Source organism: Leuresthes tenuis, unplaced genomic scaffold, assembly GCF_036924035.1.
Source record: "Leuresthes tenuis unplaced genomic scaffold, fLeuTen1.0.hap1 SCAF_2, whole genome shotgun sequence".
Lineage (NCBI taxonomy): Eukaryota > Metazoa > Chordata > Actinopteri > Atheriniformes > Atherinopsidae > Leuresthes > Leuresthes tenuis.
In genome coordinates this window covers 29119915-29147538 of record NW_027325356.1, presented here as the reverse complement: position 1 = coordinate 29147538, position 27624 = coordinate 29119915, and the positions used below count along the sequence as shown (strand labels likewise).

General features: G+C 40.6%; 3 non-coding genes across 3 annotated transcripts; all 3 read left to right on the top strand.

Moving 5' to 3' along the window:
• Window positions 1-13799: 13799 nt before the first annotated feature.
• Window positions 13800-13982, top strand: LOC140302713 (U2 spliceosomal RNA). Its single transcript, XR_011915156.1, has one exon. It is a non-coding gene; the product is annotated as a U2 spliceosomal RNA (small nuclear RNA).
• Window positions 13983-25583: 11601 nt separating this feature from the next.
• On the top strand, window positions 25584-25766 carry LOC140302712 (U2 spliceosomal RNA). Its single transcript, XR_011915155.1, has one exon. It is a non-coding gene; the product is annotated as a U2 spliceosomal RNA (small nuclear RNA).
• Window positions 25767-26177: 411 nt separating this feature from the next.
• Window positions 26178-26290, top strand: LOC140302640 (U5 spliceosomal RNA). The gene has a single exon (XR_011915092.1). It is a non-coding gene; the product is annotated as a U5 spliceosomal RNA (small nuclear RNA).
• The last annotated feature ends 1334 nt before the right edge of the window (window positions 26291-27624 follow it).

Below are 27624 nucleotides of genomic sequence, written 5' to 3'. Positions count from 1 at the left end.
AAGATAATTCCCTAAGCCAGTGTATCTTTTTCAACATATTTGTTTGGATTTCATTATTTCATTATTGTGTAGATTTCATTGAACTAAATTAATGTTAAGGGAAACGATTCTGCTCAGTGACAACAGAGGTTTTTACCAAATGGACTGAAATATTTCCATGTGCACAAGCCGATGCACTCTCAGTAGCAAAAGCACGGGTAAAATAAATCATTTCTAGATTTGAAATTCCTGAAAAGATCTTCAGTGATAATTTGACACACTGTGTAAACAACGTCATCTCACTGATGGCAAAGAACTTAAAATAGACCTTAGAAACGACTGTGCATATCATCCACAATCAGCAGGTTTCGTGGAGAGACACAATGGAATAATTAAGTCAAGACTGAAAAAAATCATGGAAGAAATGGGAAATATTGGGTTTACTGTTTACCATCCTAAAAATGCATCCTCCAACTAGCACAAGATGAACTCCATTTGAGAAAAGGTATGGAAGACCATTTGTACTCCCACAGTCAAAACACAGTCATCAACTGACATGATGAAGAAAAAAAGAAAAAGAGAAGAAACCTTAGCAGTATACAAATATTAACAAGTAGAGAGATCTCTTCTGTTTAGTCTGTTCCAGGTGAACCGGTGAAGGAATCTCTGAAGACAGTAAAACCCGGGGACTGGATCATCATCAAAGTGATAAAGAAAAAGAACTGGTCCAGCCCAATGGGGGGAAGGTCCATTTCAGGTACTACTTACATCACCCACAGCAGCTGAAGGACTTCTTGGATTCACTTATCACATTGTACCACGACCTTCAGAAGTAGGGAAAGATTATTTACCCACCACTGTTTTCTGAGGCAAAAGTCTGACTACAAAGGGGAATTCTCTCAACAGGAGGGGGTTCATCTCAACCTCAGTGAAGAAAACAACGGCTAACATGAGAACATAGGGTGTGACTAAAATAACCATACAGAGTACCACCACTGTCCCCTTGACATAGAAAGTGCCACACTAGTAATAACATTTATTTAAACTTGGAGATAAATGGAGAAAATAATCTCATATACAATAGCTGAGACAAAAAAAAACAAAAAACTTTTGAAGACACGATTAAAACAACATTTAGAACATACAATAAGCTTAAAAGGAGTGACAAAGCTGCGACTGCGAAGGCATAGAAGTCTAATTAAAAACAGGAGCAGTAGGACAGACTTTTCTGAAATCTGAGTAAGCTCTGGGAATAAAATTTAGATAATGATCAGACTTGGCCTTTCTTATTTCTGCTGTACCTTTATTTCTAAGCTTCCTAAAAGCAAGGCAATGACCCGGGTCCCTCATATGCCCAGCTAGCATCCAAGGTTTATTTATTTTTTAAGTAAAGAAGACAGTTCTGACGAAAGCCAGGGACTAGACCTGTTCTAAGTTCTATACTTTTTAAAAGGGGCGTGTTTATCAACTATGGAATTAGAAGATTTACAAAAATGGTCAAGTGCTAGATCTTCATCTGGGATTTTAACAGTGTCATGAGTATAACTATTCAACAGATCAGTTAAAAAAAAATCCTGCTCATGGAGATGTTTCAGGATCTGGATACCAAGCGTGGACCTAATGTTTTCATTTTTGCAATTCTGATACAGGCTATTGAGCAGTGATAACTAACACCAAGTTCAGATACTGCAGATTTTCTACCTTTGATTTGTTAAGATTGAGCCAATCAGGGACAACCTTGAAGGATCTCTTAAGATTGGTTTTGTAGGATCAGTAATTACCTGAGAAAGGTTGATATTGGTACACACCTTTTTTAAATGATCAGAGGCAGAGTTCAACTTGTTTAAATTAAAATTGCCACACAGAGATTGGGTTTAGGCCACATGCACACAGAATGACATCAACAAATATAAGAAATATTAAACATTTACACATAGATTTTTGAATACATGTAGAGGAATGATACTTTGAAATGTGCTCATTGCGGAGTTATGATGAGTTGAGTAATGAACTATTCTGGGAAAGAGGTTCTATTCCCAGCATCATGATGCACACTCCTGATATAGAAGGTTTCGCTAACGCATTGGAATTGTTGTACTATTTTCATATGCATGTGCAATGAAGAATTGCTTGCTGCTGATAAATGCAAAGAAGAACAGCTTACACATAGATGCTCACATATAGGCTGCTGAATGCAACGAAGACCTGCTTATCCAGTAAAGTTCAATGTCAATGTGTAATATTCAATTAGGATTTGCAAAACAGTGAAGTTAAACAATGAATGGGTCCATAGTCGGTATGACAAGACTAAAGGAATATTTACCTGGGTGTACGTTCAAACAGAGATGAGAAAATTGCGATAAATAATTGTTTGTTTGTTTGTTAGTATGTATATGAATGTTATGTGTATAAACTGTGTTGAGTTGTAGTTACTCAGTAGTGTCTCAGTGAAACAACCGACGGGGGAAGCCTTGCGGTGACAACAAAAGCAGTGTTTTACTGATCAGTCAAGTTGCTCCAGTGTACTCCATACAAACTGGTTGGTTACTGAAGGGATAGAAAATGGGGAATACTTGTTTTAAAGCAAACAAGGAATTAGATGGGAAAAATACATGTTTTAACGGGACCCAGATAATATTAAATACTCAGACAGATGGGAGAAGAAGTGTAGTTTTGTAGGAAATCACAAAATTATTACATAAAATTAGTGAAATCAATTGAAGAATGCCTTTCTGAAGAGCTGTTTACCACAGATGAGCAGCTTTGCGACCAAGCACATTGTAGATCGCTTTACTGCCAAAATGATCTAATTTAATGGATTGGTTTAGACATGCATAACAGCATTTTAAGAACAAAGAGAGAAACAAAAAGGGACAACGCTTCATGGTGGAAGGTGATGTATAAATAACTGTGTATATGATGAAGGAGAGACCATTTGAGCACCACAGCCATTTCGCAGCACAGGGACAGCAGTCCAAGTTAAAGGATCTCCCACGTGGTATCACCTGTCACACTGTGTCAAGGCATCAAAAGAAGAAAAAATCACCAAACTCAAGGACAAAGAGACGAAGACTCCGGTGAACGAAGAGAGAGGACTGACAAACCAGAAATACAAAAGGATGCTCGATATCAAGATCCAAAAGAAGAGGCTAACAATGCCACGAACACTTACGATGCTGGGAATGATGCCAGCAATGAACAGAGAAGAAGATTCAGTGTCATCAATCTGCAACACGTGCCTCTAATGAGGGGGTGAATATAGAATCCTCAACGATTACAACGTCTCTGGGAACTGTGACAACAACAAGGTTTAAACCATTTTGATATATATTGTAACCTATTGGCAAAGGACTAGTGCTGAAAATGAGGTAAATCTAATCCACCACTGTCCTTGGTCTTCTGTAGGGTTTTTAAACTAAGGGTTTGTTTTTCCACAGAAATTTGGAGATGCATGAATCTAGTGACTTAAACCAAGTAGCAGATGGTTTTATGGGGATCATTGAGAACAAATAGTTAACTTTTGGTAGTATCATCATTTTAATGGTTGTAACTCTCCCCATAAGTGATATAGGTAAGGACTTCCAACGAGAGAGCTCGTCCTCTATTCTCTTTAATAATTGCACATAATTTAGCTTTGTTAGCTCTGAGAGCCTGGAGGAAATGTTTATGCCTAAATATCTAATATTTCCTGACTGTAAAGTGATCGCAGGTATATTCTGGACCCTACAGTTAATGGGCAGAACTGTGGTCTTAGACCAGTTGATAGAGTAGTCACAAAGTGCAGAGAATTTATTTATGAGTGTGATCGTGTGAGTGAGAGACATCTGTGAGTTCTGAAGGAAAAGTAATACATCATCAGCATAAAGACTTATTTTATGCTCAATATTTTGGGGTTGGATGCCTTTAATATTTCTATCTTGTCTGATAGCAGCTGCTAAAGGTTTGATGAAAATAGCAAAAAGTGAGGGAGAAAGTTGGTAACCCTGTCTTGTACCTCTCTGCAGACTGAAGCTTGGAGAAGTTTGATCATTTGTCCTGACACTTGCATTTGGGGAGCTATATAATATCCTTATCCAGTTGATGAAGTGTGACACAAACCCGAATTTGTTTAATGTTGCGAATAAAAATTTCCAGTTCACTCCATCAAATGCTTTTTCTGCATCTAGAGAGGCGATTATGGTTTCCAAGTTGTTGATGGTAGAATAGTCTATGAGAAAAAGCGGGTGAGAAAAGGTGCGAATGTCCAACCATACATGATCAAAAGCAGGAGTTGATGTGTTCGGCTACAAGAAGGTTTGAATGCCCGACCATAGTTTGTAAAAAGCGGGTAAGAAAAGGTTCAAATGCCCGAACATACACCATCAAAAGAGGGAGCGGAGGTGTTCCGCTGTAAGAAGGTGTGAATGTCTGAGCGTAGATGGTAAAAAGCGGGTAAGAAAAGGTTAAAATATCCGACTGTACACAATCAATAGCGGGAGAGGAGTTTTTCGGCTAAAAGAAGGTGTGAAAGTCCGACCATGGTTTGTAAAAAGCGGGTAAGAAAAAGTTTGAATGCCCGAATATACACCATCAAAAGCGGAAGCGGAGGTGTTCGGCTGCAAGAAGGTGTGAACGTCCGACCAAAGTTTGTAAAACGCAGTTAAGAAAAGGTTCGAATATCCAACCAAACATAATCAAAAGCGGGAGCAGAGCTGTTCAACTGCAAGTAGGTGTGAATGTCAGATCATAATTTGCAAAAAGCTGATGAGAAAGGGTGAGAATGCCCGACTATACACCATCAAATGCGGGAGCGGAGTTGTTCGGCTGTGAGTAGGTGTGAATCTCCGACCATAATTGCTGAAAAATGTGTTATAAAAGGTAAGAATGCCGGTCCACACATCATCAAAAGCGAGAGAGGTGGTGTTCGGCTGCAAGTAGGTGTGAATGTCCGACTAAAGTTCAAATATATTAACAAAAGCGGGAGGAGAGGTCTTCGGATGAGAGTGGTTGAGAATTTCCAACCATAATCTATAAAATGCGGGGGAAAAAAAAGTGTGATAGAACACTAAAAGGTGGAGCGGAAGTGTTCGGCTGCAAGAAGGTGTGAATGTCCGACTATATTTGGTGAAAAGCAGGTGAAGCAAGGTCTGAATGCCCAACCTTACATCATCAAAAGCGAGATCAGAGGTGTTTGGCTGCAAGAAGGCCATAGTTTTGCCATAAGCGGGTAAGGTGCGAATGACCGACTAAATATAAACAAAAGTGGGGGCGGAGGACTTCAGATGCAAGTGGGTGTGAATATCTCACCATACAAGTATGGTGGAGAGGAAGCTGTGAATGGCCGACCATAGTTTGCGAAAAGCGGGTGAGAAAAGGTGCAAATGTCCAACCATACATGATCAAAACAGGTAGCGGAGGTGTTTTGTTGCGACAAGGTGTGAATGTCCACCCATAATTAATGAAAAGCGGGCAACAAGTAGGTTCGAATGCCCAACCATACATCATCAAAAGCAGGAGTGGATGTGTTCGGCTACAAGAAGGTTTGAATGTCCGAGCATAGTTCGTAAAAAGCGGGTAAGAAAAGATTCGAATGCCCGAACGTACACCATCAAAAGAGGGAGCGGAGGTGTTCCGCTGTAAGAGGGTGTGAATGTCCGACCATAGTTGGTAAAAAGCGGGTAAGAAAATGTTAAAATACCCGACTGTACACAATCAAAAGAGGCAGCGGAGTTGTTCAGCTAAGAGAAGGTGTGAATGTCCGACCATGGTTTGTAAAAAGCGGGTAAGAAAAGGTTCGTATGCCCGAATATACACCATCAAAAACGGAAGCGGAGGTGTTCAGCTTCAAGAAGGTGTGAACGTCCGACCAAAGGTTGTAAAAAGCAGTTAAGAAAAGGTTCGAATATCCAACCAAACATAATCAAAAGCGGGAGCAGAGCTGTTCGACTGCAAGTAGGTGTGAATGTAAGATCATAATTTGCAAAAAGCTGATGAGAAAAGGTGAGAATTCCTGACTATACACCATCAAATGCGGGAGCGGAGTTGTTCGGCTGTGAGAAGGTGTGAATCTCCGACCATAATGGTTGAAAAATGTGTTAGAAAAGGTAAGAATGCCGGTCCATCCATCATCAAAAGCGATAGAGGTGGTGTTCAGCTGCAAGTAGGTGTGAATGTCCAGCCATAATTACTCACAAACGGGTGAGAAAAGGTAGTATTGCCAGATCATACATGATCAAAACAGGGAGCGGAGGTGGTTCAGCTGCAAGAAGGTGTGAATGTCCGACTAAAGTTCAAATAGATTAACAAAAGCGAGAGGAGAGGTCTTCGGATAAGAGTGGTTGAGAATTTCCAACCATAACATATGAAATGCTGTGAAAAAAAAGGTGTGATAAAACACTAAAAGGTGAAGCGGAAGTGTTCGGCTGCAAGAAGGTGTGAATGTCCGACTATATTTGGTGAAAAGCAGGTGAAGCAAGGTCTGAATGCCCAACCTTACATCATCAAAAGCGAGATCAGAGGTGTTTGGCTGCAAGAAGGCCATAGTTTGCCATAAGCGGGTAAGGTGCGAATGACCGACTAAATATAAACAAAAGTTGGGGCGGAGGACTTCGGATGCAAGTGGGTGTGAATATCTCACCATACAAGTATGGTGGAGAGGAAGCTGTGAATGGCCGACCATAGTTTGCGAAAAGCGGGTGAGAAAAGGTGCAAATGTCCAACCATACATGATCAAAACAGGTAGCGGAGGTGTTTGGTTGCGACAAGGTGTGAATGTCCACCCATAATTAATGAAAAGCGGGCAACAAGTAGGTTCAAATGCCCAACCATACATCATCAAAAGCAGGAGTGGATGTGTTCGGCTACAAGGTTTGAATGTCCGAGCATAGTTCGTAAAAAGCGGGTAAGAAAAGATTCGAATGCCCGAACATACACCATCAAAAGAGGGAGCGGAGGTGTTCCGCTGTAAGAGGGTGTGAATGTCCGACCATAGTTGGTAAAAAGCGGGTAAGAAAATGTTAAAATACCCGACTGTACACAATCAAAAGAGGCAGCGGAGTTGTTCAGCTAAGAGAAGGTGTGAATGTCCGACCATAGTTTGTAAAAAGCGGGTAAGAAAAGGTTCGTATGCCCGAATATACACCATCAAAAACGGAAGCGGAGGTGTTCAGCTTCAAGAAGCTGTGAACGTCCGACCAAAGGTTGTAAAAAGCAGTTAAGAAAAGGTTCGAATATCCAACCAAACATAATCAAAAGCGGGAGCAGAGCTGTTCGACTGCAAGTAGGTGTGAATGTCAGATCATAAATTGCAAAAAGCTGATGAGAAAAGGTGAGAATTCCTGACTATACACCATCAAATGCGGGAGCGGAGTTGTTCGGCTGTGAGAAGCTGTGAATCTCCGACCATAATTGTTGAAAAATGTGTTAGAAAAGGTAAGAATGCCGGTCCATCCATCATCAAAAGCGAGAGAGGTGGTGTTCGGCTGCAAGTAGGTGTGAATGTCCAGCCATAATTACTCACAAACGGGTGAGAAAAGGTAGTATTGCCAGACCATACATGATCAAAACAGGGAAGCGGAGTTGTTCGGCTACTAAAAGGTGTGAAAGTCCGACCATGGTTTCTAAAAAGCGGGTAAGACAAGGTGTGAATGCCCGACAATGTATGATCAAAAGAGGGAGCGGAGGTGTTCAGCAGCAAGAAGGTCTGAATGTCCATCGATAATTGCTAGAAAACATGAAAGAAAATTTTCGAATATCAAACCGCGCATGATCATAAGCAGGAGAGGAGGTGTTCAGCTGCAAGAAGGTGTGAATGTCCACCCATAATTACTGAAAAATGGGTAAGACAAGGTGCCAATGCCCGAACATACACGATCAAAAGAGGGAGCGGAGGTGTTCCGCTGTAAGAAGGTGTGAATGTCCAACCATAGTTGGTAAAAAGCGGGTAAGAAAAGGTTAAAATACCCGACTGTACACAATCAAAAGAGGGAGCGGAGTTGTTCAGCAAAGAGAAGGTGTGAAAGTCCGACCATGGTTTCTAAAAAGCGGGTAAGAAAAGGTTCGTATGCCCGAATATACACCATCAAAAGCGGAAGCGGAGGTGTTCGGCTGCAAGAAGGTGGGAATGTCCAGCCATAATTACTCACAAATGGGTAACAAAAGGTAGTATTGCCAGACAATACATGATCAAAACAGGGAGCGGAGGTGGTTCAGCTGCAAAAAGGTGTGAATGTTCGACTAAAGTTTGTAAAAAGCGGGTAAGACAAGGTTCGAATGCCCGACAATGTATGATCAAAAGAGGGAGTGGAGGTGTTCAGCTGCAAGAAGGTCTGAATGTCCATCAATAATTGCTGGAGAACATGAAAGAAAATTTTCGAAAATCAAACCGCACATGATCATAATTGGGAGAGGAGGTGTTCAGCTGCAAGAAGGTGTGAATGTCCACCCATAATTTCTGAAAAATGGGTAAAAAAAAAGTGCGAATGCCCAACCATACATCATCAAAAGCAGGAGTGGATGTGTTCGGCTAAAAGAAGGTGTGAACGTCCAACCAAAGTTTGTAAAAAGCAGTTAAGAAAAGGTGCGAATATCCAACCAAACATAATCAAAAGCGGGAGCAGAGCTGTTCAACTGCAAGTAGGTGTGAATGTCAGATCATAATTTTCAAAAAGCTGATGAGAAAGGGTGAGAATGCCCGACTATACACCATCAAATGCGGGAGCGGAGTTGTTCGGCTGTGAGTAGGTGTGAATCTCCGACCATAATTGCTGAAAAATGTGTTAGAAAAGGTAAGAATGCCGGTCCACACATCATCAAAAGCGAGAGAGGTGGTGTTCGGCTGCAAGTAGGTGTGAATGTCCGACTAAAGTTCAAATATATTAACAAAAGCGGGAGGAGAGGTCTTCGGATGAGAGTGGTTGAGAATTTCCAACCATAATCTATAAAATGCGGGGGAAAAAAAAGTGTGATAGAACACTAAAAGGTGGAGCGGAAGTGTTCGGCTGCAAGAAGGTGTGAATGTCCGACTATATTTCGTGAAAAGCAGGTGAAGCAAGGTCTGAATGCCCAACCTTACATCATCAAAAGCGAGATCAGAGGTGTTTGGCTGCAAGAAGGCCATAGTTTTGCCATAAGCGGGTAAGGTGCGAATGACCGACTAAATATAAACAAAAGTTGGGGCGGAGGACTTCGGATGCAAGTGGGTGTGAATATCTCACCATACAAGTATGGTGGAGAGGAAGCTGTGAATGGCCGACCATAGTTTGCGAAAAGCGGGTGAGAAAAGGTGCAAATGTCCAACCATACATGATTAAAACAGGGAGCGGAGGTGTTTGGCTGCGACAAGGTGTGAATGTCCACCCATAATTAATGAAAAGCGGGCAACAAGTAGGTTCAAATGCCCAACCATACATCATCAAAAGCAGGAGTGGATCTCTTCGGCTACAAGAAGGTTTGAATGTCCGAGCATAGTTTGTAGAAAACGGGTAAGAAAAGGTTCGAATGCCCGAACTTACACCATCAAAAGAGGGAGCGGAGGTGTTCCGCTGTAAGACGGTGTGAAAGTCCGACCATAGTTGGTAAAAAGCGGGTAAGAAAAGGTTAAAATACCCGACTGTACACAATCAATAGCGGGAGCAGAGCTGTTCGACTGCAAGTAGGTGTGAATGTCCACAACGTTGTTCTTTGTTGAAATCGATCTAGACATTGATAAATATGAAGGACAAAGCAGTTTCCACTTGGTTTGAGTGAAGGAATTCATTTTATAAAGAAAGAGCAAATCTAAAGTTTCAGGAATCCGAGAATAAGCTTACTTTCATGAGTTCTGCACGATTTGGGATTTTATCTATAAAATGAATTCCTTCACTCAAACCAAGTTAAAACTGCTTTGTCCTTCATATTTATCAATGTCTAGATCGACTTCAACAAAGAAAAACATTGTATTTTGCAGTAGAAGAAAGTGCAACAGTGAAGGACGAGGAATCCGAGAATAAGCTTGTTTTCATACGTTCTGCATGATTTGGGATTTTATGTATAAAATGAATTCCTTCACTCAAACTATGTTAAAACTGCTTTGTCCTTCATATTTATCAATGTTTAGAAAGATTTAAACAATAAAAACAATATTGGACTTTGCAGTAAAAGAAAGAGCAAATCTAAAGTTTCAGGAATCCGAGAATAAGCTTACTTTCATGAGTTCTGCACGATTTGGGATTTTATCTATAAAATGAATTCCTTCACTCAAACTATGTTAAAACGGCTTTTACCTTCATATTTATCAATGACTAGATAGATTTAAACAAAAAAACAACATTGGACTGTGCAGTAAAAGAAAGAACAAATCAAAAGGTCCAGGAATCCGAGAATAAGCTTATTTTCATGAGTTCTGCACGATTTCGGATTTTACTATAAAATGAATTCCTTCACTCAAACTATGTTAAAATTGCTTTTAACTTCATATTTATCAATGTCTAGATCGACTTCAACAAAGAAGAACATTGGATTTTGCAATAGAAGAAAGTGCAACAGTGAAGGACGAGTATTCCAAGAATAAGCTTGTTTTCATACGTTCTGCATGATTTGGGATTTTATGTATAAAATGAATTCCTTCACTCAAACTATGTTAAAACTGCTTTGTCCTTCATATTTATCAATGTTTAGAAAGATTTAAACAAAAAAAAAACAATATTGGACTTTGCAGTAAAAGAAAGAGCAAATCTAAAGTTTCAGGAATCCGAGAATAAGCTTACTTTCATGAGTTCTGCACGATTTGGGATTTTATCTATAAAATGAATTCCTTCACTCAAACTATGTTAAAACGGCTTTTACCTTCATATTTATCAATGACTAGATAGATTTAAACAAAAAAACAACATTGGACTGTGCAGTAAAAGAAAGAACAAATCAAAAGGTGCCGGAATCCGAGAATAAGCTTATTTTCATGAGTTCTGCACGATTTCGGATTTTACTATAAAATGAATTCCTTCACTCAAACTATGTTAAAATTGCTTTTAACTTCATATTTATCAATGTCTAGATCGACTTCAACAAAGAAGAACATTGGATTTTGCAATAGAAGAAAGTGCAACAGTGAAGGACGAGGAATCCAAGAATAAGCTTGTTTTCATACGTTCTGCATGATTTGGGATTTTATGTATAAAATGAATTCCTTCACTCAAACTATGTTAAAACTGCTTTGTCCTTCATATTTATCAATGTTTAGAAAGATTTAAACAAAAAAAACAATATTGGACTTTGCAGTAAAAGAAAGAGCAAATCTAAAGTTTCAGGAATCCGAGAATAAGCTTAATTTCATGAGTTCTGCACGATTTGGGATTTTATCTATAAAATGAATTCCTTCACTCAAACTATGTTAAAACGGCTTTTACCTTCATATTTAACAATGACTAGATAGATTTAAACAAAAAAACAACATTGGACTGTGCAGTAAAAGAAAGAACAAATCAAAAGGTGCAGGAATCCGAGAATAAGCTTATTTTCATGAGTTCTGCACGATTTCGGATTTTACTATAAAATGAATTCCTTCACTAAAACTATGTTAAAATTGCTTTTAACTTCATATTTATCAATGTCTAGATCGACTTCAACAAAGAAGAACATTGGATTTTGCAATAGAAGAAAGAGCAACACTGAAGAATCAGGAATCCGAGAATAAGCTTCTTTTCAGACGTTCTGCATGATTTGGGATTTTATGTATAAAATGAATTCCTTCACTCAAACCAAGTGGAAACTGCTTTGTCCTTCATATTTATCAATGTCTAAATCGATTTCAACAAAGAACAACGTTGTATTTTGCAGTATAGTAAATTGCAACACTGGAGGTTTAGGAATCCGAGAATAAGCTTCTTTTGATACGTTCTGCATGATTTGGGATTTTATGTATAAAATGAATTCCTTCACTCAAACCAAGTTAAAATTGCTTTGTCCTTCATATTTATCAATGTCTAGATCGACTTCAACAAAGAAAAACATTGTATTTTGCAGTAGAAGAAAGTGCAACACTGAAGGACGAGGAATCCGAGAATAAGCTTCTTTTCATACGTTCTGCACGATTTGGGATTTTATGTATAAAATGAATTCCTTCACTCAAACCAAGTGGAAACTGCTTTGTCCTTCATATTTATCAATGTCTGGATCGATTTCAACAAAGAAAAACGTTGAGGACATTCACACCTACTTGCAGTCGAACAGCTCTGCTCCCGCTTTTGATTATGTTTGGTTGGATATTCGAACCTTTTCTTAACTGCTTTTTACAACCTTTGGTCGGACGTTCACACCTTCTTGCAGCCGAACACCTCCGCTTCCGCTTTTGATGGTGTATATTCGGGCATACGAGCGTTTTCTTACCCGCTTTTTACAAACCATGGTCGGACTTTCACACCTTCTCTTAGCTGAACAACTCCGCTCCCTCTTTTAATTGTGTACAGTCGGGTATTTTAACCTTTTCTTACCCGCTTTTTACCAACTATGGTCGGACATTCACACCTTCTTACAGCGGAACACCTCCGCTCCCTCTTTTGATGGTGTATGTTCGGGCATTGGCACCTTTTCTTACCCGCTTTTTACAAACTATGCTCGGACATTCAAACCTTCTTGCAGCTGAACACCTCCACTCCTGCTTATGATCATGTGCGGTTTGATTTTCGAAAAATTTCTTTAATTTTCTCTAGCAATTATTGAAGGACATTCAGACCTTCTTGCAGCTGAACACCTCCACTCCCTCTTTTGATCATACATTGTCGGGCATTCGCACCTTATCTTACCCGCTTTTTACAAACTTTAGTCGAACATTCACACCTTTTTGCAGCTGAACCACCTCCGCTCCCTGTTTTGATCATGTATGGTCTGGCAATACTACCTTTTCTTACCCATTTGTGAGTAATTATGGCTGGACATTCCCACCTACTTGCAGCCGAACACCACCTCTCCCGCTTTTGATGATGTATCGACCGGCATTCTTACCTTTTATAATACATTTTTCAGCAATTATGGTCGGAGATTCACACCTACTCACAGCCGAACAACTCCGCTCCCGCATTTGATGATGTATAGTCAGGCATTCTCACCCTTTCTCATCAGCTTTTTGCAAATTATGATCTGACATTCACACCTACTTACAGTCGAACAGCTCTGCTCCCGCTTATGATTATGTTTGGATGGATATTCAAACCTTTTCTTAACTGCTTTTTAGAAACTTTGGTTGGGCGTTCACACCTTCTTGCAGCCGAACACCTCCGCTTCCGCATTTCATGGTGTATAGTCGGGCATTCTCACCCTTTCTCATCAGCTTTTTACAAATTATGGTCGGACATTCACACCTACTTGCAGCCGAATACTTCCGCTCCACCTTTTAGTGATGTATGGTTGGCATTTGCACCTTATCTTACCATCTTTTTATACTGATTGCTGAAGATTAAGTTGTTCTTTCTAAAACTACAAAATTTTTTTAATTGTTCAAACTCGATTTGAAGTGGATAAATAAGGAGGACAAACGGTTTTAAGTCAGGCTGATAGAAGGAATTAATTTTATAGCAAAATCTGTATTTCGTCATATGTCGAGAGATGCTTATTGCTGAAGAAGTTTTTTCTCATTCTACAAAGTACAACGTTGTATCAGTTAAGTCTGGCCTGGGTAAAACACTGATGGGTATTTCTGACATGCAATCATGAGGCTTTCCATCTGTGGGGTAGGTAGCAGTGTGGATGGATTAAGTGTAGCACATCTCTCGACAACAAGGTGTGGCTGTGAAAGAAGAACAGTTATGTAGGAGAGATGTCTGGTAAAGATATTTTGTTAAGTAACCATATCACAGCCACTGTATGAGGTACCTTAAGTGTTAATGGGTGAAATAACACCATAAAGACTCAGTTTAATATCTGATATGTCCTCTATACGAGGACTACATATTAAATGGATTTTTAGCAATAGGAGTTGAAAAAGGAGCTTGCTCCGTTCACTCCAAGCATCGACCCGGTACTGCAGTGCCACTGGGAACGGTGCGCTCTTCTCTGCTCTTGTGCAAAAGCAAACAGCGGTGCAGGATGGAAGTTTCAGGGAGCCCAAGATGAAACTTTCTTTTAATCTGCTGAGAAAAGAGAGTGAATGCGAAGTGGACTTTAACACGAATCTGGGAGCGAGCCAATTGCGGGCTAACCGGGAGAATTGCTTGAAAGAAACGCGACACCGAATGAGCGGTCAGAACAAAGCCTCAATACGGTGTTCCCGTGGTGTTTGTGGCTGCCTTGTCTTTTGCACAGAGTAAAAGACAAGGCAGCCATCGAATAGGGCCCGATTGTTCCTACTTGGTCAGCTGAGGAGAAAGGGGGGGGAGCAAGCATCTCAACCAAGCAAAGCCTACCATGGGGAAGGTGGCTATGCCAACTAGCCTGATGCCCTGCTCCCGCAGTGATGGATAGTCTTTCGCCTTTTACTAAACACTTCCGTGGAGAGCAGCACTAATGAGTTGTTTCTAATTTTGGCAGGCTTTACCTTTGCGGGTGAAGCCCTTTCTGTCTGTGAAAAAGAAATCTTGTTACTGTGCAGAGTGACTTCTCTGAGTAGAGTTGCCTTACTTGTTGCGACTGTGCCGATGTTGCTTGAATGGTGCTCGCTGGAGCGTGCGGGAGTGCAAAGTTATGCCATTTAAGGGCTGAAGAGTGCTCAGTGCAGCGGGTGGGCGGAGGTGCAAAGTGACACTCTGGCCACCTATGGCCATAAAAAGAACACTGCTACAAGTGCGCATTGTGCCAGGAAGGGCCCTCGGACGTGAACCAGTGGACAGTTATTGCTTCTCTGCCTTCTGCTATTGCTTGGACCTTTTTTTCGTGTGACTCTGTGCTCCCTCGTCCGAGTGAGCACAGAGGCGATGCTTCTTTGTGGCTGCGTCCTTGGCCTGCAGCCTCTTGGGCTGTTGCTACTGCCATCTGGATCACAGCCACGGGGGGAATCTGCTTGTGCCTTCTTACCAGCAAGTTTCTTGAGGTCCATATGGCGTCTTTGATGGCGGCCAGGGTGAGCCACCTTTTGACAAATTCCTCTTTCCTGAGGTTCTGATTTTGACTCACCCCATAAAGCACCAGTTGTGCTGACAGGACCTCTCTTGCTGGTAAGTACGGGAAATTTAAGGAGTCGGCTGTTGCCCACAAGTCCACAGCAGCACTGCACTCCCAGAAGAAATGCCTCACCGTCTCAGGCGCGCCACAACCTGGACGGGGGCAGGTGGCCGTCGCCGACATACCCCTGGAGTGCATGACCTGACTGGGAGAATCTCGTGAGCCACCATCCATGACAAATCCCAAAGTCTGTTCAGAAGAGCTGAAAGGTTCACACTGCGCCAAACTGTTGAGGGCTCGCCAAGAGTGAGCCCAAGCACTGGACTCACTGGGGCCTGCTCCTGCACAACAGAGAGCAAAGATCGATGGCACGTTAAAACTTGTACATCTTCTTGTTCTAAATTAAAATGGTTTAAAATTGTCTTTATAAAAGCATAACTTTTTGTTAGATTAAAAGACACAGGTACTTTCAGGTCTGATGGTAAAAGTCGTAATCTTCTCATGTAGGCCCCCATCCATAATCTTGCCATTGCAGCTGCCGCTGGGTTTTTGGATGGGTTAATTGCACACTTTAATTGGACAGAGGTAAAGAGACTTCCTAAAAACAAATACAGATCTGGTACTGCTTTCCCTCCCTTCACTTTTGGCTTCTTCAGTACTTCCCTCCTCAACCTTTCCCATTTGGAGTTCCATAAAAAATAAAAGATGGATCGTTCCAGGTCTAAAATAATTTATTTTTAGAATAAGTAAATGAATAAAGTTTTGTCTAGCAGGTCAAATATGTGCAAAATACAATCAACAGGGCAATCTAAGACCAAAACGAAGATAATTCCCTAAGCCAGTGTATCTTTTTCAACATATTTGTTTGGATTTCATTATTTCATTATTGTGTAGATTTCATTGAACTAAATTAATGTTAAGGGAAACGATTCTGCTCAGTGACAACAGAGGTTTTTACCAAATGGACTGAAATATTTCCATGTGCACAAGCCGATGCACTCTCAGTAGCAAAAGCACGGGTAAAATAAATCATTTCTAGATTTGAAATTCCTGAAAAGATCTTCAGTGATAATTTGACACACTGTGTAAACAACGTCATCTCACTGATGGCAAAGAACTTAAAATAGACCTTAGAAACGACTGTGCATATCATCCACAATCAGCAGGTTTCGTGGAGAGACACAATGGAATAATTAAGTCAAGACTGAAAAAAATCATGGAAGAAATGGGAAATATTGGGTTTACTGTTTACCATCCTAAAAATGCATCCTCCAACTAGCACAAGATGAACTCCATTTGAGAAAAGGTATGGAAGACCATTTGTACTCCCACAGTCAAAACACAGTCATCAACTGACATGATGAAGAAAAAAAGAAAAAGAGAAGAAACCTTAGCAGTATACAAATATTAACAAGTAGAGAGATCTCTTCTGTTTAGTCTGTTCCAGGTGAACCGGTGAAGGAATCTCTGAAGACAGTAAAACCCGGGGACTGGATCATCATCAAAGTGATAAAGAAAAAGAACTGGTCCAGCCCAATGGGGGGAAGGTCCATTTCAGGTACTACTTACATCACCCACAGCAGCTGAAGGACTTCTTGGATTCACTTATCACATTGTACCACGACCTTCAGAAGTAGGGGAAGATTATTTACCCACCACTGTTTTCTGAGGCAAAAGTCTGACTACAAAGGGGAATTCTCTCAACAGGAGGGGGTTCATCTCAACCTCAGTGAAGAAAACAACGGCTAACATGAGAACATAGGGTGTGACTAAAATAACCATACAGAGTACCACCACTGTCCCCTTGACATAGAAAGTGCCACACTAGTAATAACATTTATTTAAACTTGGAGATAAATGGAGAAAATAATCTCATATACAATAGCTGAGACAAAAAAAAACAAAAAACTTTTGAAGACACGATTAAAACAACATTTAGAACATACAATAAGCTTAAAAGGAGTGACAAAGCTGCGACTGCGAAGGCATAGAAGTCTAATTAAAAACAGGAGCAGTAGGACAGACTTTTCTGAAATCTGAGTAAGCTCTGGGAATAAAATTTAGATAATGATCAGACTTGGCCTTTCTTATTTCTGCTGTACCTTTATTTCTAAGCTTCCTAAAAGCAAGGCAATGACCCGGGTCCCTCATATGCCCAGCTAGCATCCAAGGTTTATTTATTTTTTAAGTAAAGAAGACAGTTCTGACGAAAGCCAGGGACTAGACCTGTTCTAAGTTCTATACTTTTTAAAAGGGGCGTGTTTATCAACTATGGAATTAGAAGATTTACAAAAATGGTCAAGTGCTAGATCTTCATCTGGGATTTTAACAGTGTCATGAGTATAACTATTCAACAGATCAGTTAAAAAAAAATCCTGCTCATGGAGATGTTTCAGGATCTGGATACCAAGCGTGGACCTAATGTTTTCATTTTTGCAATTCTGATACAGGCTATTGAGCAGTGATAACTAACACCAAGTTCAGATACTGCAGATTTTCTACCTTTGATTTGTTAAGATTGAGCCAATCAGGGACAACCTTGAAGGATCTCTTAAGATTGGTTTTGTAGGATCAGTAATTACCTGAGAAAGGTTGATATTGGTACACACCTTTTTTAAATGATCAGAGGCAGAGTTCAACTTGTTTAAATTAAAATTGCCACACAGAGATTGGGTTTAGGCCACATGCACACAGAATGACATCAACAAATATAAGAAATATTAAACATTTACACATAGATTTTTGAATACATGTAGAGGAATGATACTTTGAAATGTGCTCATTGCGGAGTTATGATGAGTTGAGTAATGAACTATTCTGGGAAAGAGGTTCTATTCCCAGCATCATGATGGACACTCCTGATATAGAAGGTTTCGCTAACGCATTGGAATTGTTGTACTATTTTCATATGCATGTGCAATGAAGAATTGCTTGCTGCTGATAAATGCAAAGAAGAACAGCTTACACATAGATGCTCACATATAGGCTGCTGAATGCAACGAAGACCTGCTTATCCAGTAAAGTTCAATGTCAATGTGTAATATTCAATTAGGATTTGCAAAACAGTGAAGTTAAACAATGAATGGGTCCATAGTCGGTATGACAAGACTAAAGGAATATTTACCTGGGTGTACGTTCAAACAGAGATGAGAAAATTGCGATAAATAATTGTTTGTTTGTTTGTTAGTATGTATATGAATGTTATGTGTATAAACTGTGTTGAGTTGTAGTTACTCAGTAGTGTCTCAGTGAAACAACCGACGGGGGAAGCCTTGCGGTGACAACAAAAGCAGTGTTTTACTGATCAGTCAAGTTGCTCCAGTGTACTCCATACAAACTGGTTGGTTACTGAAGGGATAGAAAATGGGGAATACTTGTTTTAAAGCAAACAAGGAATTAGATGGGAAAAATACATGTTTTAACGGGACCCAGACAATATTAAATACTCAGACAGATGGGAGAAGAAGTGTAGTTTTGTAGGAAATCACAAAATTATTACATAAAATTAGTGAAATCAATTGAAGAATGCCTTTCTGAAGAGCTGTTTACCACAGATGAGCAGCTTTGCGACCAAGCACATTGTAGATCGCTTTACTGCCAAAATGATCTAATTTAATGGATTGGTTTAGACATGCATAACAGCATTTTAAGAACAAAGAGAGAAACAAAAAGGGACAACGCTTCATGGTGGAAGGTGATGTATAAATAACTGTGTATATGATGAAGGAGAGACCATTTGAGCACCACAGCCATTTCGCAGCACAGGGACAGCAGTCCAAGTTAAAGGATCTCCCACGTGGTATCACCTGTCACACTGTGTCAAGGCATCAAAAGAAGAAAAAATCACCAAACTCAAGGACAAAGAGACGAAGACTCCGGTGAACGAAGAGAGAGGACTGACAAACCAGAAATACAAAAGGATGCTCGATATCAAGATCCAAAAGAAGAGGCTAACAATGGCCACGAACACTTACGATGCTGGGAATGATGCCAGCAATGAACAGAGAAGAAGATTCAGTGTCATCAATCTGCAACACGTGCCTCTAATGAGGGGGTGAATATAGAATCCTCAACGATTACAACGTCTCTGGGAACTGTGACAACAACAAGGTTTAAACCATTTTGATATATATTGTAACCTATTGGCAAAGGACTAGTGCTGAAAATGAGGTAAATCTAATCCACCACTGTCCTTGGTCTTCTGTAGGGTTTTTAAACTAAGGGTTTGTTTTTCCACAGAAATTTGGAGATGCATGAATCTAGTGACTTAAACCAAGTAGCAGATGGTTTTATGGGGATCATTGAGAACAAATAGTTAACTTTTGGTAGTATCATCATTTTAATGGTTGTAACTCTCCCCATAAGTGATATAGGTAAGGACTTCCAACGAGAGAGCTCGTCCTCTATTCTCTTTAATAATTGCACATAATTTAGCTTTGTTAGCTCTGAGAGCCTGGAGGAAATGTTTATGCCTAAATATCTAATATTTCCTGACTGTAAAGTGATCGCAGGTATATTCTGGACCCTACAGTTAATGGGCAGAACTGTGGTCTTAGACCAGTTGATAGAGTAGTCACAAAGTGCAGAGAATTTATTTATGAGTGTGATCGTGTGAGTGAGAGACATCTGTGAGTTCTGAAGGAAAAGTAATACATCATCAGCATAAAGACTTATTTTATGCTCAATATTTTGGGGTTGGATGCCTTTAATATTTCTATCTTGTCTGATAGCAGCTGCTAAAGGTTTGATGAAAATAGCAAAAAGTGAGGGAGAAAGTTGGTAACCCTGTCTTGTACCTCTCTGCAGACTGAAGCTTGGAGAAGTTTGATCATTTGTCCTGACACTTGCATTTGGGGAGCTATATAATATCCTTATCCAGTTGATGAAGTGTGACACAAACCCGAATTTGTTTAATGTTGCGAATAAAAATTTCCAGTTCACTCCATCAAATGCTTTTTCTGCATCTAGAGAGGCGATTATGGTTTCCAAGTTGTTGATGGTAGAATAGTCTATGAGAAAAAGCGGGTGAGAAAAGGTGCGAATGTCCAACCATACATGATCAAAAGAGTTGATGTGTTCGGCTACAAGAAGGTTTGAATGCCCGACCATAGTTTGTAAAAAGCGGGTAAGAAAAGGTTCAAATGCCCGAACATACACCATCAAAAGAGGGAGCGGAGGTGTTCCGCTGTAAGAAGGTGTGAATGTCTGACCGTAGATGGTAAAAAGCGGGTAAGAAAAGGTTAAAATATCCGACTGTACACAATCAATAGCGGGAGAGGAGTTTTTCGGCTAAAAGAAGGTGTGAAAGTCCGACCATGGTTTGTAAAAAGCGGGTAAGAAAAGGTTTGAATGCCCGAATATACACCATCAAAAGCGGAAGCGGAGGTGTTCGGCTGCAAGAAGGTGTGAACGTCCGACCAAAGTTTGTAAAACGCAGTTAAGAAAAGGTTCGAATATCCAACCAAACATAATCAAAAGCGGGAGCAGAGCTGTTCAACTGCAAGTAGGTGTGAATGTCAGATCATAATTTGCAAAAAGCTGATGAGAAAGGGTGAGAATGCCCGACTATACACCATCAAATGCGGGAGCGGAGTTGTTCGGCTGTGAGTAGGTGTGAATCTCCGACCATAATTGCTGAAAAATGTGTTATAAAAGGTAAGAATGCCGGTCCACACATCATCAAAAGCGAGAGAGGTGGTGTTCGGCTGCAAGTAGGTGTGAATGTCCGACTAAAGTTCAAATATATTAACAAAAGCGGGAGGAGAGGTCTTCGGATGAGAGTGGTTGAGAATTTCCAACCATAATCTATAAAATGCGGGGGAAAAAAAAGTGTGATAGAACACTAAAAGGTGGAGCGGAAGTGTTCGGCTGCAAGAAGGTGTGAATGTCCGACTATATTTCGTGAAAAGCAGGTGAAGCAAGGTCTGAATGCCCAACCTTACATCATCAAAAGCGAGATCAGAGGTGTTTGGCTGCAAGAAGGCCATAGTTTTGCCATAAGCGGGTAAGGTGCGAATGACCGACTAAATATAAACAAAAGTTGGGGCGGAGGACTTCGGATGCAAGTGGGTGTGAATATCTCACCATACAAGTATGGTGGAGAGGAAGCTGTGAATGGCCGACCATAGTTTGCGAAAAGCGGGTGAGAAAAGGTGCAAATGTCCAACCATACATGATTAAAACAGGGAGCGGAGGTGTTTGGCTGCGACAAGGTGTGAATGTCCACCCATAATTAATGAAAAGCGGGCAACAAGTAGGTTCAAATGCCCAACCATACATCATCAAAAGCAGGAGTGGATCTCTTCGGCTACAAGAAGGTTTGAATGTCCGAGCATAGTTTGTAGAAAACGGGTAAGAAAAGGTTCGAATGCCCGAACTTACACCATCAAAAGAGGGAGCGGAGGTGTTCCGCTGTAAGACGGTGTGAATGTCCGACCATAGTTGGTAAAAAGCGGGTAAGAAAAGGTTAAAATACCCGACTGTACACAATCAATAGAAGGGGGGGAATTGTTCGGCTACAAGAAGGTGTGAAAGTCCGACCATGGTTTGTAAAAAGCAGTTAAGAAAAGGTTCCAATATCCAACCAAACATAATCAATAGCGGGAGCAGAGCTGTTCGACTGCAAGTAGGTGTGAATGTCCACAACGTTGTTCTTTGTTGAAATCGATCTAGACATTGATAAATATGAAGGACAAAGCAGTTTCCACTTGGTTTGAGTGAAGGAATTCATTTTATAAAGAAAGAGCAAATCTAAAGTTTCAGGAATCCGAGAATAAGCTTACTTTCATGAGTTCTGCACGATTTGGGATTTTATCTATAAAATGAATTCCTTCACTCAAACTATGTTAAAACGGCTTTTACCTTCATATTTATCAATGACTAGATAGATTTAAACAAAAAAAACAACATTGGACTGTGCAGTAAAAGAAAGAACAAATCAAAAGGTGCCGGAATCCGAGAATAAGCTTATTTTCATGAGTTCTGCACGATTTCGGATTTTACTATAAAATGAATTCCTTCACTCAAACTATGTTAAAATTGCTTTTAACTTCATATTTATCAATGTCTAGATCGACTTCAACAAAGAAGAACATTGGATTTTGCAATAGAAGAAAGTGCAACAGTGAAGGACGAGGAATCCAAGAATAAGCTTGTTTTCATACGTTCTGCATGATTTGGGATTTTATGTATAAAATGAATTCCTTCACTCAAACTATGTTAAAACTGCTTTGTCCTTCATATTTATCAATGTTTAGAAAGATTTAAACAAAAAAAACAATATTGGACTTTGCAGTAAAAGAAAGAGCAAATCTAAAGTTTCAGGAATCCGAGAATAAGCTTACTTTCATGAGTTCTGCACGATTTGGGATTTTATCTATAAAATGAATTCCTTCACTCAAACTATGTTAAAACGGCTTTTACCTTCATATTTAACAATGACTAGATAGATTTAAACAAAAAAACAACATTGGACTGTGCAGTAAAAGAAAGAACAAATCAAAAGGTGCAGGAATCCGAGAATAAGCTTATTTTCATGAGTTCTGCACGATTTCGGGTTTTACTATAAAATGAATTCCTTCACTAAAACTATGTTAAAATTGCTTTTAACTTCATATTTATCAATGTCTAGATCGACTTCAACAAAGAAGAACATTGGATTTTGCAATAGAAGAAAGAGCAACACTGAAGAATCAGGAATCCGAGAATAAGCTTCTTTTCAGACGTTCTGCATGATTTGGGATTTTATGTATAAAATGAATTCCTTCACTCAAACCAAGTGGAAACTGCTTTGTCCTTCATATTTATCAATGTCTAAATCGATTTCAACAAAGAACAACATTGTATTTTGCAGTATAGTAAATTGCAACACTGGAGGTTTAGGAATCCGAGAATAAGCTTCTTTTGATACGTTCTGCATGATTTGGGATTTTATGTATAAAATGAATTCCTTCACTCAAACCAAGTTAAAATTGCTTTGTCCTTCATATTTATCAATGTCTAGATCGACTTCAACAAAGAAAAACATTGTATTTTGCAGTAGAAGAAAGTGCAACACTGAAGGACGAGGAATCCGAGAATAAGCTTCTTTTCATACGTTCTGCACGATTTGGGATTTTATGTATAAAATGAATTCCTTCACTCAAACCAAGTGGAAACTGCTTTGTCCTTCATATTTATCAATGTCTGGATCGATTTCAACAAAGAAAAACGTTGAGGACATTCACACCTACTTGCAGTCGAACAGCTCTGCTCCCGCTTTTGATTATGTTTGGTTGGATATTCGAACATTTTCTTAACTGCTTTTTACAAACTTTGGTCGGACATTCACACCTTCTTGCAGCCGAACACCTCCGCTTCCGCTTTTGATGGTATATATTCGGGCATTCGAACCTTTTCTTACCCGTTTTTTGCAAACTATGGTCGGCCATTCACAGCTTCCTCTCCACCATACTTGTATGGTGGGATATTCACACCCACTTTTTTTCACCGCATTTCATAGATTATGGTTGGAAATTCTCAACCACTCTCATCCGTAGACCTCTCCTCCCGCTTTTGTTAATATATTTGAACTTTAGTTGGACATTCACACCTTCTTGCAGCTGAACCACCTCCGCTTCCCTGTTTTGATCATGTATGGTCTGGCAATACTACCTTTTCTCACCCGTTTGTGAGTAATTATGGCTGGACATTCACACCTACTTGCAGCCGAACACCACCTCTCTCGCTTTTGATGATGGATGGACCGGCATTCTTACCTTTTCTAACACATTTTTCAACAATTATGGTCGGAGATTCACACCTTCTCACAGCCGAACAACTCCGCTCCCGCATTTGATGGTGTATAGTCAGGAATTCTCACCTTTTCTCATCAGCTTTTTGCAATTTATGATCTGACATTCACACCTACTTGCAGTCGAACAGCTCTGCTCCCGCTTTTGATTATGTTTGGTTGGATATTCGAACCTTTTCTTAACTGCTTTTTACAACCTTTGGTCGGACGTTCACACCTTCTTGCAGCCGAACACCTCCGCTTCCGCTTTTGATGGTGTATATTCGGGCATACGAACGTTTTCTTACCCGCTTTTTACAAACCATGGTCGGACTTTCACACCTTCTCTTAGCTGAACAACTCCGCTCCCTCTTTTAATTGTGTACAGTCGGGTATTTTAACCTTTTCTTACCCGCTTTTTACCAACTATGGTCGGACATTCACACCTTCTTACAGCGGAACACCTCCGCTCCCTCTTTTGATGGTGTATGTTCGGGCATTGGCACCTTTTCTTACCCGCTTTTTACAAACTATGCTCGGACATTCAAACCTTCTTGCAGCTGAACACCTCCACTCCTGCTTATGATCATGTGCGGTTTGATTTTCGAAAAATTTCTTTAATTTTCTCTAGCAATTATTGAAGGACATTCAGACCTTCTTGCAGCTGAACACCTCCACTCCCTCTTTTGATCATACATTGTCGGGCATTCGCACCTTATCTTACCCGCTTTTTACAAACTTTAGTCGAACATTCACACCTTTTTGCAGCTGAACCACCTCCGCTCCCTGTTTTGATCATGTATGGTCTGGCAATACTACCTTTTCTTACCCATTTGTGAGTAATTATGGCTGGACATTCCCACCTACTTGCAGCCGAACACCACCTCTCCCGCTTTTGATGATGTATCGACCGGCATTCTTACCTTTTATAATACATTTTTCAGCAATTATGGTCGGAGATTCACACCTACTCACAGCCGAACAACTCCGCTCCCGCATTTGATGATGTATAGTCAGGCATTCTCACCCTTTCTCATCAGCTTTTTGCAAATTATGATCTGACATTCACACCTACTTACAGTTGAACAGCTCTGCTCCCGCTTATGATTATGTTTGGATGGATATTCAAACCTTTTCTTAACTGCTTTTTAGAAACTTTGGTTGGGCGTTCACACCTTCTTGCAGCCGAACACCTCCGCTTCCGCATTTCATGGTGTATAGTCGGGCATTCTCACCCTTTCTCATCAGCTTTTTACAAATTATGGTCGGACATTCACACCTACTTGCAGCCGAATACTTCCGCTCCACCTTTTAGTGATGTATGGTTGGCATTTGCACCTTTTCTTACCTTCTTTTTATACTGATTGCTGAAGATTAAGTTGTTCTTTCTAAAACTACAAAATTTTTTTAATTGTTCAAACTCGATTTGAAGTGGATAAATAAGGAGGACAAACGGTTTTAAGTCAGGCTGATAGAAGGAATTAATTTTATAGCAAAATCTGTATTTCGTCATATGTCGAGAGATGCTTATTGCTGAAGAAGTTTTTTCTCATTCTACAAAGTACAACGTTGTATCAGTTAAGTCTGGCCTGGGTAAAACACTGATGGGTATTTCTGACATGCAATCATGAGGCTTTCCATCTGTGGGGTAGGTAGCAGTGTGGATGGATTAAGTGTAGCACATCTCTCGACAACAAGGTGTGGCTGTGAAAGAAGAACAGTTATGTAGGAGAGATGTCTGGTAAAGATATTTTGTTAAGTAACCATATCACAGCCACTGTATGAGGTACCTTAAGTGTTAATGGGTGAAATAACACCATAAAGACTCAGTTTAATATCTGATATGTCCTCTATACGAGGACTACATATTAAATGGATTTTTAGCAATAGGAGTTGAAAAAGGAGCTTGCTCCGTTCACTCCAAGCATCGACCCGGTACTGCAGTGCCACTGGGAACGGTGCGCTCTTCTCTGCTCTTGTGCAAAAGCAAACAGCGGTGCAGGATGGAAGTTTCAGGGAGCCCAAGATGAAACTTTCTTTTAATCTGCTGAGAAAAGAGAGTGAATGCGAAGTGGACTTTAACACGACTCTGGGAGCGAGCCGATTGCGGGCTAACCGGGAGAATTGCTTGAAAGAAACGCGACACCGAATGAGCGGTCAGAACAAAGCCTCAATACGGTGTTCCCGTGGTGTTTGTGGCTGCCTTGTCTTTTGCACAGAGTAAAAGACAAGGCAGCCATCGAATAGGGCCCGATTGTTCCTACTTGGTCAGCCGAGGAGCAAGGGGGGGGAGCAAGCGTCTCAACCAAGCAAAGCTCACCATGGGGAAGGTGGCTATGCCAACTAGCCTGATGCCCTGCTCCCGCAGTGATGGATAATCGTACTCTGGTTTCTCTTCATAACGTACAAGTCTTTCGCCTTTTACTAAACATTTCCGTGGAGAGCAGCACTAATGAGTTGTTTCTAATTTTGGCAGGCTTTACCTTTGCGGGTGAAGCCCTTTCTGTCTGTGAAAAAGAAATCTTGTTACTGTGCAGAGTGACTTCTCTGAGTAGAGTTGCCTTACTTGTTGCGACTGTGCCGATGTTGCTTGATTGGTGCTCGCTGGAGCGTGCGGGAGTGCAAAGTTATGCTATTTAAGGGCTGAAGAGTGCTCAGTGCAGCGGGTGGGCGGAGGTGCAAAGTGACACTCTGGCCACCTATGGCCATAAAAAGAACACCGCTACAAGTGCGCATTGTGCCAGGAAGGGCCCTCGGACGTGAACCAGTGGACAGTTATTGCTTCTCTGCCTTCTGCTATTGCTTGGACCTTTTTTTCGTGTGACTCCGGCTCCTTCGTCCGAGTGAGCACAGAGGCGATGCTTCTTTGTGGCTGCGTCCTTGGCCTGCAGCCTCTTGGGCTGTTGCTACTGCCATCTGGATCACAGCCACGGGGGGAATCTGCTTGTGCCTTCTTACCAGCAAGTTTCTTGAGGTCCATATGGCGTCTTTGATGGCGGCCAGGGTGAGCCACCTTTTGACAAATGAGATTAACCAAGTTAAAATTGCTTTGTCCTTCATATTTATCAATGTCTAGATCGACTTCAACAAAGAAAAACATTGTATTTTGCAGTAGAAGAAAGTGCAACACTGAAGGACGAGGAATCCGAGAATAAGCTTCTTTTCATACGTTCTGCACGATTTGGGATTTTATGTATAAAATGAATTCCTTCACTCAAACCAAGTGGAAACTGCTTTGTCCTTCATATTTATCAATGTCTAGATCGATTTCAACAAAGAAAAACGTTGAGGACATTCACACCTACTTGCAGTCGAACAGCTCTGCTCCCGCTTTTGATTATGTTTGGTTGGATATTCGAACCTTTTCTTAACTGCTTTTTACAAACTTTGGTCGGACATTCACACCTTCTTGCAGCCGAACACCTCCGCTTCCGCTTTTGATGGTATATATTCGGGCATTCGAACCTTTTCTTACCCGTTTTTTGCAAACTATGGTCGGCCATTCACAGCTTCCTCTCCACCATACTTGTATGGTGGGATATTCACACCCACTTTTTTTCACCGCATTTCATAGATTATGGTTGGAAATTCTCAACCACTCTCATCCGTAGACCTCTCCTCCCGCTTTTGTTAATATATTTGAACTTTAGTTGGACATTCACACCTTCTTGCAGCTGAACCACCTCCTCTTCCCTGTTTTGATCATGTATGGTCTGGCAATACTACCTTTTCTCACCCGTTTGTGAGTAATTATGGCTGGACATTCCCACCTACTTGCAGCCGAACACCACCTCTCCCGCTTTTGATGATGTATCGACCGGCATTCT